Source organism: Balaenoptera borealis, assembly GCF_965194805.1.
Source record: "Balaenoptera borealis genome assembly, chromosome: 4".
NCBI classification, from domain to species: domain Eukaryota; kingdom Metazoa; phylum Chordata; class Mammalia; order Artiodactyla; family Balaenopteridae; genus Balaenoptera; species Balaenoptera borealis.
In genome coordinates, this window is record NC_138861.1 from 45,313,716 (window position 1) to 45,327,723 (window position 14,008).

The 14,008-nt window shown below is 36.0% G+C and overlaps 1 long non-coding RNA gene across 1 annotated transcript in view; it reads left to right on the forward strand.

Annotated features, from left to right (window-relative positions):
* LOC309628461 overlaps positions 1 to 14,008 on the forward strand; it is a 731,364-nt gene that overhangs the window by 496,672 nt on the left and 220,684 nt on the right. The window lies entirely within an intron of this gene.

Here is a 14,008-nt window from a genome sequence, read left to right on the forward strand (position 1 = left end):
TTTTTATTTTTAATCTTTCCTCTGAATTTACTTTTGAATCTCAGTCTGCCTCTCTCTCCCTCCCTGCTCCCCCCACCCCCATACACACAGTTAAATATCAGTGAATTAAATACATTTTCTGTGAATGGAGAAAAAAATTTACATGACATAAAACGTCTATGGGGAAATGGAAGAAAACACCCAGAGTAAAACAGGTCTCACCATATTTAGGAGGCCTTTTTTAATGCAACTTCAAAGGAAATATCCTCGTGTGAGAAGAAGCAGTTTCAAGCAGATCAAGCAGTTTCTAATATGCCTCATTTATAGCCTTTTCACATAACCAAGGATATCACATTTTTAAAAAGAATGAGCCATGCCGAACTCTGAAAAGAGCTTAATGTTTCCGTGAATAACATAATTACGATGAACGTTCACATCAATGAGTTAATCTGGGTCATTGCTTTATGAAGAAGTTCAGAAAGAAGGACTTATTCAGGAGGCCTGTGGAGAGGATAGTGAAAAATAAAAATACAGATCGGCTTTGGAGCAGGAGGTTATACAGTCACAGAGGGCAGCTGCTGAGTCCAAGCTGGATGAAAGGCTCTGCCTGGAATCGCAGGCCAAATGGACAGGAGAAGAACTGGATGGAGAAAAGGAGAGCAAAATCCAAAATACAAAGTGTAGTATCTCAGGATGAGTACATGAGGCTCAGCCTCACTAACACGTAGCTGAAGAGTAGCACTTGCTGGAACACCACGCCTGTGAAAGAACAGAGAGACAAAGGGGATGGAGATGCAGCACCTGCTCTGTGCAGACCTCTGTGTAGTCTTTTTTGTGCTTAACCCTGGAACTTTCAGGGGTTAGAGTGGGTTGAGTTGTTCGTGCAGATATTCAATATTATCCTCATATCCTTGAGGAAATACCCTTTGCTCTGACAAATCCCTGTTTGATTTCAGTTTACGATCTCTGTTGAGTGCCTGTTGCTTCGTATGTTTTTGCTGCATCACCTCATGTGGAAGAAAGGGGGAAAGGACAGTGAGAAGTGGTGGAGAGCAAGCCAAGCTCACCACCAACTTTTATCATCATCCCAGAGGAAGTTCTATTTCATGCACAAATTGTTTGGCATATATTATTCATGGAGTCACCCAATGAAAACAATGAACTGTCAAATACAAAATAATCACTTTATTCACTCACGGACTTGGTCTCCCAAATCTAATTATTATTTGGAGAATTTAGGAGAGTTTTAATCCAAGCCAGTAGAATGTTGATTTTTTTTTTTTTTAACCAAATTCTTATTTGTATTGTTAGGACACCATTCTCCATGGATCTCTCAATGTTCCTGTGTGTCTTATGACAGAGGCACTAATTGCTCTCTTATTCTGAGCTATCTTTTAGTGTTTATATACCAAAGAGCCTTGAAAAGATAGCTCCAAAACAAAGAGCAGGCATGTCTCTCTAAGCAAAGGGCGTGCATGCATACCACCAATTACAGAAGATGAAGGTTCTTCTGCTCTAATGCAAACCACTCTGTGTGCAGCCATCTTTCTGGGCTTATTCATGTCTCCCTGTGGGACTTGGGACAAGGGAAAATATGCTGATTCTCATGCCCTTTGCTACACTATGAGTAATAAAGTCCTTTGTCTCTGACCCAGGAATCTTGTGTCTTCCACCAGCATCCATGAACTGCTAATGAGTTGTGGCTAACTTGTTAGCTTGTAAATCAGGTAACATTTCAGACAATTAACAGTTCTTGATGAAGTGGTGCTGAGGATGAGATGTTGACAGAGATATACAACTGAGAACAATCCTAACATTCTCCTCTTCCCTTTCACTTCAATAAATGGGAGTTAAGCCAAGAAAATAATGAGATCCAACAATTTTTATGAGCTTTAAAAAAATTTGTCATCTAGAAGCAAAAGTTTAGATTTATAAAATCTTTAGACTTATATTACTTTCTGTTGTAAATATTGTGTTCCAAATGGGCTTTGTGTGCACATGAGTGACCAATATTGAAAGTGGAAAAAGGCAGAACTCACAAATTCAGAAAACATTGTAGTCTCTGGGAGCATCTGAGTGGCAATGTAAATTAAAGAAATTCTCTAGGGCTAAATCCTTACCTAAATCTCAGTTTTATCTAATATATGATAGATAAACATACACTGATGTTTGTTAAACTGAATTAATTAAAAGCCATTTTGCTTAACTCAGTACACACATGATACACATGACCAGTACACAGTTAAACATTTACAAAATTTGTCGTCTTGATTGATTAAAAAAAACTGTTTTCTGGATAAAGAGAGAGAGAGAGAAAAAACAGTATTGTAGAAGGACTTCACAAGGCTGGGAAAATGCAGTTATGAGGAAGGGTTTCCAGGACAAATATGATTTGACAATAGAATAATCAAGTTTCCCAAAGAGCATGAAACTCCTCTGAACCATTCTTATCACTTAACAACAGAGGAAAAGGGTGATGCTGTAAATAAACCCTATTTATGCATATGGATATACCTATGTTTCCCTCATATTTGAGAGCTAGACTCAACTATGTTATCTAGGCCTGTGGTTGTGACTGATAAGCTGGTATTCAACCAGCTGAGCTTGCCAGACCTGTGGTTTAGGACTTCAGCTCCTCCTGGCAGAGCCTTGTTTTTATTTGTAAATCTGCACTTTTGCTAGGAGTCTGACTACTTGCACTCAGAAAATGTTCCTACAGGCTCCATTCCCAGAACCTAGTTGATGCACCCCAAACTGGGTTTGATAGGGACAGAGTAAAGGGACAAAGTAGGGAATTAAATAGCTAATCCTACTAGGGGATTGTAAGTAAAGAAAAAAGTATGGGAGACCCCTGTAAGTTAATGATCACTCAAGAAAGCATGTTTGCTTAACCACAAAACCAAGCAGGCTTGCTTAGCAACAAAACCATGCAACAGAAGCATGAGACATACCCCAAAACAATAAAACAATGGTGACATGAGACCCACTTCCTGCCCAGTGAGCTCAGTAAGTCAATGATTCCTAGGACATGCTCCTCTGGGCACATTAAAAACAAAAATATAAGGAAAGGGTGACATTACTGAAACCTAAAATGATTTGCCATTTTTAGCATATGTTACCTCCTTTTTGCTCATTTCTATTGTGCCATGACAGTCCCAGCTTCACCCTGTAGGGACAAGAAAACTCCCCTGCCCAATGTGGAGGAGGAACTGATAATGGAAGTGTGATGTCTACTAGACAAGAATGAGGAAGAAGGTGGTCTTTTCCCCCTCCCCTCTTTTCCTTTGATTATAAAACTGTAGCCCTGTTCTCAGGGTGCAGCACCCTCTCACCCACCTGCTTGTAAGCCTCACAAGCATCCTATTCTAATAAATCACTTCTTATCTATCACTTTGCCTCTCACTGAATTCTTTCTTTGCTGAGACATAAAGAACTGGAGCTCCTCAGAGATCCCCCTGAAACAGCACTTAGCTGTTTCAGTTTCTCTCGTCATGCTCCAGTTAACGCCCTCTACACAGCTTAGGACTTATAGTAAGTGTCTCACCTGATTGCAGCTGCTGTTTATTATTATTTTTCATTATCATTTATGCTAATCGATTTATTATTTTCTCCATTAATTTTTTATGCTTATAAACTGTCCATATCTCAGGTCTCTAGCTTATTTTTTAACCTTTATCTTTTACAAAAATATAATTTTTACATATACACACATATGTACATATATATAACAAGATGTGTACAAATGTGTGCAATAAAAATTCCCGTGTACCTATCAAACAGATCAAGAAATAAAATTTTAGAACCCTCTTTCATGCTTTCTTTGAATAAGTACTCCTTTCTCCTATCAGAAGTAGTCAGTATCTTGACATCTAACACTAGAGAGGAGTTTTGTCTTTTTTTGAACATCATGTGAATGGAATCAGACAGTATGTACTTTTGTGTGTGTCTATTCTCCTTGAATCAGAAATTTTTTTTATATTTGTGAGATTCATCCATGTTATTGCATATAGGCATTTTTATAGTTCACCCCCCCTCCCACACACACCATGCTTTATACACTCTACTGTTTATAGACTGTTGTGTTGTTTCCAATATTTGGCCATTATGAATAAGACTTCAAAAGTCATTTTTATGCATCTTTTAGGGCACGTATGTACACCACTCTGTTGGATATATAACTAGGAGTAGAACTGCTGGGTATATTACATATATGTGAAGTTTATTGTTATGTGTCAACTTGACTGGCAATGGGGTGCTCCCACATTTAACATATTTCTGGGTGTGTCTGTGAGGGTATTTCTGGATGATATTACCATTTGAATCAGTAGACTCAATAAAGTAGATTGTCCTGCCCGATGTGGTGGGCATGATCTAATCCACTGAGGGTCTGAATAGAATGAAAGTGGAGGGAAGGAGGAATTCCTGTCTCTTTGCTTCCTGTATGCTTGAGTTGGGTCATTTCATCTCATCTCTGGCTCTCAGACTGGGATTTAAACCATCAGCAGCTCCCCTGATTCTCAGGCCTATGGACTTGGACTGAATTACACTATTGGCTTTCCTGTGTCTCCAGCTTGCAGAAGGCAGATTTTGGGACTTCTCAGCCTCTGTAATCATGTGAACCAATTCCTCATAGTAAATCAATCTCTACATATACATATATATATATATATATATATATATATATATATATATATATATATCATCCACACCCTCACAGACACACAAAGAAAAAAATATGTATATATGTCTTACTGGTTCTGTTTCTATGGAGAACCCTGACTAATACAATATGTGTGCTCAGTTTAATAGATACGAATAAATACTTTTCTAAAGAAGTTGTGTTAATTGCAGTCCTACCAACAGTATACAAGGGTTCCACTTTCTTGTCAGAAATCAATACTGTCAATTGTTTAATTTTCTTATGTCTATATAGTATCACATTGAACATTAACTTGCATTTATTTGAGGGCTGATGAGGTTTAATAACTTTTGATATAATATTTGGCCTTTTGCAATGTTGATGTTGTATCATTTTCTCTTTCCTTTCTTTCTGAAACTTCAATTACACGTTAGATACTTTTTTCCTGTGTTCCCTTTGTTTTATGCTTTTTTCTGAATTTCCTATCCTTGTAATTCTCTGTACCCCAGTCTGTCCATTTTTTACTCTCTTATATTCTAATTTATTAATTTTTCTTCAACTGTGTCTAATCTGCTGTTAATGCCATTTATTGAGTTCTTGATCTCAGTTATGACAATTTTATTTTCAGAATATTGGCTGATTTCTTTTTTAAAATTTTTATTGAAATATAGTTTATCTACAATGTTGTGTTAGTTTCAGGTGTACAGTAAAGTCATTCAGTTATCTATCTATATATATGTATATATGTATATATATATATATATATATATATATATATATATATATTCTTTTTAGATTCTTTTCCATTATAAACTACTACAAGATATTGAGTATAATTCCCTGTGCTATACAATAGGTCCTTGTTTGTTATCTACATATATATATATGTATATAGTAGTGTGCATATTTTAATCCCAAATTCCTAATTTATCCCCCCCACCTGTTTCCCTTTTGATAACCATAAGTTTGTTTTCCATGTCTGTGAGTCTATTTCTGTTTTAGAATTAAGTTCATTTGTATAATTTTTTAAGATTCCACAAATAAGCAATATCATATGATATTTGTCTTTGGCTTACTTCAATTAGTATGATAATCTCTAGGTCAATCCATGGTGCTGCAGATGGCATTATTTCATTCTTTTTTATGGCTGAGTAATATTCCATTGTGTACATATGCCACATTTTCTTTATCCATTCATCTGTCAATGGGCACTTAGGTCACTTCCATGTCCTGGCTATTGTAAATAGTGCTGCTATGAACATTGGAGTGCGTGTATCTTTTTGAATTATAGTTTTGTCTGGATATATGTCCAGGAGTGTGATTGCTGGATCATATAGTAGCTCTATTTTTAGTTTTTTAAGGAACCTCCATACTATTCTCCATAGTGATTCCTTTTATTGTTGCCAGTTCTCTACTGAAATTCTCTTTCCTCTAACTTATTGAACAAGTTAATCACAGTTGTTTTAAAGAGAGTGTGTCTTTGATAATATTCAGTGGATATATTTCTATTTTCTCTTTCCCCTCACTCTTTCTCTCTCTTCTCTCTCTCTCTCTCTCTCTTTCTCATTCTCAGTTCCTTTTTGGTCAAGTTGTTTAATCTCCTGCTAATTCTGGTAACATTTAATTAAATCCTGGAAAATTATAGAGATAATTTGAGGCTCTAGAAGATTTTATTTTTCTCTAGCAAGAATTTAATTCTCCTTCTAAAAGGCAAATATATGTTACATTAATGCATCTAGCAATTGAACTGATTTGAAGCACTTTGTGAAGCTTAGCCTTCTTTATTACTAGTTCTAGAGTATAGATTTTCTGGAGTTCCAGCCAAAAACTTGGTTGGTTAGCATAGCCCTTCCTTCTGGGGCTTCCAATTTATATAAAAACAAACAAACAATAAAAAACAAAAAAAACCCTAAAATGAAGCAAAAAGAATGCCCAATTAATTTTGAACTTTGAATTACTAATATTATGTGAGACATATTATGCTAAAATTTTTTTGTTTTTTGTTTTTATCTGAAATTCAAAGCTAACTGGCATCTTGTATTTTATCTGGCAACCTTGTTGGACCTTATCTTCAATTTCCCATTAGCCGACCTTGTGAGACTTTTGCAGCTTCTGCTCAGTTTCTCTTCTACCAATTTCTATTTAGCTTCTGCTTTGGAAATGGCAAATACCTCATGGTGAAATTTGGGGCTGAATACTGGGCTAACCACTGAGCTTCCTTTCTTTCTTAATCTTGATCTCTTAAGTCTTCACACAGTTGTAACTGTGATGTTTTCTAGAAAATTTTGTTCTAGACACCAGTAATGAAATAGAAATCTTAGGTTGGCCAAGATTCAAACTTCAAATACACTTATTAAAGTTACTATTTTTGATGAATAGTTTCATTATTAATAGCAATATTAATACTATTAATAATAGAATATAACATATTGAGCACATGTGTGTCTGGTAATATTTTAAGTGTTTTTCATAAATCAACTAATTCTCACTATCTGTATGCCCATTTTTCAGATAAAGTATTAAGCGCCTGTGTGAGATGTTTGCTAATGTCTGAGAAGTACAACCACAAAGAAATTAGAAAATATTTACTGCTCTCAGCTGGAGCTTGCCATGGTGCCTAGTACTAAATTTTCACTCCATGAATAATAAATTATGTTCACTAGATAGTTTTCTATTCAGGTAGCACACATCCCATTAGCTGTTTGAATTTATTGGCCTTGGTAATGCCTACCTCATTCAGAATCTTAGTCTTTAAACAGCATTATACTTTGGTTGTGTGTTTCACCAGACAATTTCAGAACAGTGTTTTTTCAAACCCTGTTTTAATAGCAGTAGACAAATACCCTAAACACATGAAAGTTATTTACTCTGGTTGAAGAAAATTAGAGCGACACAACCCACTCAATTATCTTTCCCTCTCTCCACTGTGGATTGAGAACCATCTAGAAATCTCTAGGACTCTGGGACAGCACATATTTTTGAAAAATGTCTACTGTCAGTCCAACCTGATTGGTCCAGAAATTTCATGACAGTAAAATATGATTCCAGCTTACGGGCATAGCTGATTGATCAGGACTGGGAACCTGATGCAAGCGGAGCCTAACTCTCCTCCAGTGTTTGGAAAAATAAGCTGAGGAAAGAGTTGAGCTTTAAGGCATAAAGGAACCAATTCTCAGTCTTATCACAGATAATTTGGATTTTTATCAGGAGTTTCCTGCTTGGAAACATTGATTCTTTACTTATTTCTACTGAGGGAAATAACCAGAAATTTATTATGAAGTGTCTCAGATGGTAAGCCTCTTGGAGGGCCCAAGCCATGTGCTTTTGCCACGGGGCACCCTCTGCAGCAATGATTGTAGTTGTACTCATGTTTGTTGAGGACAGAGCAAGACCTTGGAAGAAGGTGAATCTGCATAGCTCAATTATAGGAGCAACTGGTCTAAATTTAGAAATTTTAACTCATCAGTGCACTAGGTCTCTGGCACTAGTTAACTTCAGAGAGTGTCATGCAATCTCTCTGGTCAGAAAGAAAAAAGGATTTTCTTTTGTATTTATTTAAAATGTAGAAAAGAGATGACACAGAAACAAATAGAAAATAGTACAGGTTCACAACTACAAAAAGTCAAAAAATCTGACTAAAACAAAGAAAGATAGATGAGGGTGAGAGAATTTTTATAAGAACTATAAAAAGAGTGGAAATCTTTATCTTCTGAGGGAAATGGAGAATCAGTTCAATATTTTTTTTTTCTCCAAGAAAGTCTGATAGGTGAAAAGGAAGGAAAATAAGAAAGACGAGATGAAGAGTGGCAGAGGGGGAAAGGAGGGAGTGAAGGTCTTTAGAATCTACAAGTTTCACAAAAGTAGCATGCAGATACTTGAGAAATCATCAAAGCAGAGGTGACTTGAAGTAACAGATGATTCAAGCAGGATCGTTTCAACAGAACAGTGATATCATCAAAGTAGGAGAGAGTAAAAATCAGTAGAAGGATAGCAACTCTGCTCTTCATACTAAAAGTCATCTTGGGCACATAGGGCCAAAAATGCTGAGGGCAGAGCTGTGTAGATTGCATATGGATGAATTTGGCTGTGTCAGTTAACCAATTTCATTTATATAAGGTATTTTGATGGCAATGAACATGGATTTGGAGCTAGAGATCTGAATTTAAAACCCAACTTTCTGCATGTGTTTTCTTATTTGTAATATGTAAATAATAAAGTTTATCTAGTGACATTTTTTTACATCTGGTAGTTATGAACCAAGGTAACCAAAGCCATGAATCTGTCCCTGAAGAAAAATTCCTTGGAAGGGCTGGATCTCTGATGCTATATGAAGTGGGGTCCCATTCTCTCTGCTGGTAATGGGGACATCAAACCCAATGTTCCATGGTCATTAAAAGACCCCATTTCAAACAGTAATATTAAGAGAATCTAAAAAATAAAACACAGGAATGTACATAAAATGAAACAGAAACAGACTCAACAAACTAGTGGACACCTGTGGAGAGAAGGAAGGGGGAGGGGCAAGACAGGGATATGGGATTAAGAGATTGGATTTAACATTTCACGGAAAACCCCGAACGAACTTTTTGGTCAACCCAATACAAACTACTATGTATAAAATAGATAAGCAACAAGGATCTATTGTACAGCACAGGGAAATAACAGCCATTATTTTGTAATAACTTCAAATGGAAGTTATTTATAATCTATAAAAATATTGAATCACTATGTTGTACACCTGAAACTAATATAGTATTGTAAATCAACTACACTTCAGTTAAAATAATAATAAATAAATTTAAAAATAAAAAAATTTTAAAAAGATTCTGACTGTGAAAAATTTTCATATGTGAAGTGCCTTTGTTCTGCAGCATTCAAAAACTGGAATAAATAAAGATGACAGAATCTATCAAAATGAAACAGTGCAGACAAATCTGTGCATAATGCTCCTTGTTTTTTCATGCTTTTCTCTCTTTTGTGGTTCAATCAATATTTTTGTAGATTATACTCTATTTAAAGTTATTACAAAATAATGGCTGTGTTATATCCCTGTATTCGTGCTTTTCTATTCTTTACTCAACAGAGCATTTTAAAGTGAACTACACCCAAACAGTACAATTTCAGGTCACAGAGGCCAAGAAAAACAACTCTTTAAACAGGAGAGTGCCACTTCAAAAAAATGTTACATGGGAGAAAGAATAATTCTACTTGAAAAACTCAGAAACAAGGCCAAAAGAATATAAATATATTTCCTCAGGCAGACTCTGTAGGCACATTTTTTATTTTACTTTCTCTTTCACAAGGTAAGGAAGTCAGCCAAAGAAGAAATTTGCTTTATTTTTCAACTTAAGGACTATGTATACATTAAAATGGACATACTGCTGTCTTCTTTGAAGAATTCTGGTATGATTATCATGGAGTGGTGTCCTGTTGACCAAATAGCCTTTGTTGTATTTGTTTTCTGCAGTTGGTTTCTCCACCCCACCTATAGTTTAAGTAGAAATGTTGATGCTGCTTTTGTGCCTGCAGAGCCCTCCAGTCATTGGATGGGAGTGTGAAAAGTCCAGGATATTAACTCAAAATGTTACGCTTCCGCAGCCCCTTCATTTCTCAAATTTGTTTCTGGCATGAGACAGCAACAGATTCTCCACTGCTGCAGTAGGAGACCAAGGAAATTGCTTTTTAGCTCTTCTCTGTTGCCCAAGGTCATTTCCCAGACTGTTGGTATCCAATTTGGATTGTTCTGTAAGCAGCCCAAATGTCAATCAAATAATAATTTATACAGTGACATATATTAGGATAGACATGGAAGAGAAGAAGCTGGTGCCAAAGAAATAGCTATAAAGCTGATTATTATAGCTATAAAAATCATCTTTGGTACTAGGGCCCAAAATGCAGCGGGCAGAGCTATGGAACACTGTACATGGATCAATATACTTGCTTCAATTAACCAATTACATTTATATGAGGCACTTTGGTTATTGTGGTTTCTTCTCTAACTCATCTTGGAAATATTGAAACACTGTTTGGAACTGAGGTCCCAATGAAAAGAAGAGTCTTTTGACTGGCATGACTAGCTATCTTGTAATACAAAATCAGAGAACACCAGAATAATAAACAAAGTTGGGTGAAATTCCATACAGCCTATAGTAGAAATAATATTAAAAGTATCAACTTACTGGCAAGACCAGGATGGCATGTGCCTGCACCTTTCCCTCATGTGCTTTCACGTTCTTTGTTTTTTTTTTTTCTCCTATTACCTGTACACTGTGAGGTTCTCCACAATCAAAGAGGTCTACGATCAGATAAATTTGGGAAACTAAATATTGTCAACTTTTTCCACAGCTACTTGACCATAAAACACTTGATTTTTTTTATCATATAACAGTTACATGAATAGTAAAGTGGGGGAATCATCTTCTGTTAAATTAAAGTAGTAATCAAGAGCTACAGATATTAAAATGTTTTTTTCCCTACTTTATTGGATATGTGGTCAAAATATTCAATGTTACATTCCCTCTGTTGGTGAGATGCGAACTCCAATAACAGTGTTAAACACTTACTAATACAGTGTCTCTTTCCTGCCAAGTTCCTCCAGGTCTCGGAGTTTGTGTGTCTTGAGAGCTTCCTCCTCTCCTCGCCTGGTGCCGCCCTCCTGCCCACAGCTCTCACCAAGGCAGAAAGTGAGACATCCAGCGGTTTGGTGTCTCCTCATGCTTTAATCCAGGGATCAAAAGTTGGCTTTGGAGACCTGAAAGTAAATAGTATATGTATTTTAATAATAATAGTATCTAGTATTCTTTTATTTATTCATCTGTACATTCACTGTTTTTTCTAACTTTTTTTCTATGATTTATCTTTTGTCCATCTCTATCTATGCCCTCCTGCTCCTTTCAAGTCACAATTTTGTAAAATTTCTGTATAAACATGCATGTATTAGTTAAGGTACTACTAACTGCAGTAACAGGCAAACCCTCAAATCTTATCCATCAATCCACTACAAGATTATTTCTCCATTCATGAAGTTCAAAGTAGGTGTTATGATTCAGTCTCCTTCAATTTTGTGCTCCATGATCTTCATTTGGTCTCCAAAGTCTCTGCAGAGGGGAAAAAGCGTGGAGGATCACACTTGGGAGGTTTCATAGGCCAGGTGTGAAAGAGGCACAAATCACTTCTGTTCTTGTTCCGTGGGCTGCAGTGTAGTCACACAGCCCACCCAACTGTAAGGAAGATCAGGAAAGACAGTCAAACTCTTTGCCAGGCCTGACCGAGAGCTATCGAAACACTGGCACTGAGCATTTCTAACCTGAGGAGGGCTGGGAAGACTGCATTTCAATTGTTTTGGGAGAAATTTCAAGCTGATGGCTGAATTAAAATGAAAGGTGAAATACTGTGTCTTACCAATGCTCTTACATGTTTCTCTAAGAACAGAGATTCTTAACAAAAAGAATTTACCAAGAAGACAAATTCGACAAGTAACAAAAAAATTACTATGTGAGCATGATTCCAGTTGGGTAGGAAGATGAATAATGGAGAAAAGCCAAATATTCATGAAGCATACCCAATTCTCTAAAGGAATCATCTTTATACAAACAATGAGCACACTATACTTGCATTTCATTAAAAATTTAATGGGCAGTTTAGAATTTTTTAAGCTTTGTCTTATCATTTTTATTACAACACCTAACTTCTGGGCTTCTCTGGTGGCACAGTGGTTGAGAATCTGCCTGCCAATGCAGGGGACACGGGTTCGAGCCCTGGTCTGGGAAGATCCCACATGCCATGGAACAGCTGGGCCCGTGAGCCACAATTACTGAGCCTGCGCGTCTGGAGCCTGTGCTCCGCAACAAGAGAGGCCGCAGTGAGAGGCCCGCGCACCGCGATGAGGAGTGACCCCCGCTTGCCACAATTAGAGAAGACCCTCCCTCGCACAGAAACGAAGACCCAACACAGCCATAAATAAATAAAAATAAATAAATAAATAAAATTAAAAAAAAAAAAACAACCTAACTTCTAAACCAGCTCCCTGACAGCAATAAATTTCAAAACCTTCTCAAATGTGACATTCCATTTGCTACACATGCTATATTGCATTCGTAGGAGAAAATTTCATAATAAGCCCCAAAGATTTAATATTCTTATTATAAGAAAAAAGTTTTCAAAGTCACCACCATTTGAATATCCAAAACTTTCTCTAGATCCAAAGAAATAAAAGAAAAACCTGATATGATGATAAATATCTTCATTAAACAAAAGATATGCAAAATAAAGTGTTCTCTTACCTCACTATAACTGACAGTATTACAAACAGTAATCAAATAAGAAAATTAAGGTTTTGATTTTCAAGAAAATGTACTTTTTACTCAAGGTCCAGAATGATTTTAATAACTGTTGACGCAGTTGCTTTCAACAGAATTTATGGTTCATGTATGCAAATTGCTTTTAAAAAATAATGGTACACACAGAACTTCTGTCTGATATTTTCCTTGGCTATTTCTTCTAGCTTTCACTTACTCCCAAATTCCTACCAATTCTTTCCAAATTCCTTCCACATTTCTGTTTCCAGACCTTTTGGCTAAAAAACAATAAATCTTCCTCCAGCAAATATCCTCATATTCTATGCTCAAACATAAATGTGTAAAAAAAAAATGATTAGAAGAAAGGCAGAGTATATGTGAGTCCTTATAGTATACTGACTAAATTGGATTTTGCTTTTTCTATTTTTTTTCTTAGTCTGTCTATTACTTTGGCCATACAAAAGCCAAAACACTTTACTTCCAGGTCTCTTGGCTTTTACACATTTGATCACTATGTTTTGTCCACTTGGGTGGACAGTGTTAGAAATATTTAAGGTCAAGTTGTAATGTTGACTTCTCTCTGCTCCTACCAGCCACTCTGTGGCTTCTGCAGAAGAAGTAAGAAACTTACCCTCAGACCTGACAATTGATACTATTGTTGGTTAATTTTTTTGACCAGGATTAATCTGTGTGGTCCATATTGAAAAAAATTAAATTCTTGTGGGAAGGCTAACCCTTCAAAGAGTTGGAGAAACAAGCAGCTCATTTTATTCTTCATTTCAAGACAAGAAAGTGGGGGTCACAATACTCATATCAGATGAAATAGACTTTAAAACAAAGACCATAAAGAAAGATAAAGAAGGGCACTACATAATGATAAAAAGGATCAATACAAGGAGAGGATACTATTCTTCATTTCAAACTTGAGTAAGAAGTATGTTTGTTTTCTGTATTTATTTATGTCCTCTGCTTCTTCTTGCTAGATAAACTTTTCAAGACAAGACCAAAATTTGATATTTTTTATCATGAATTCTGAACACAGGTATAATGCTAATGATCATTTATATAATGGTAATTCTCTAAACAACACATA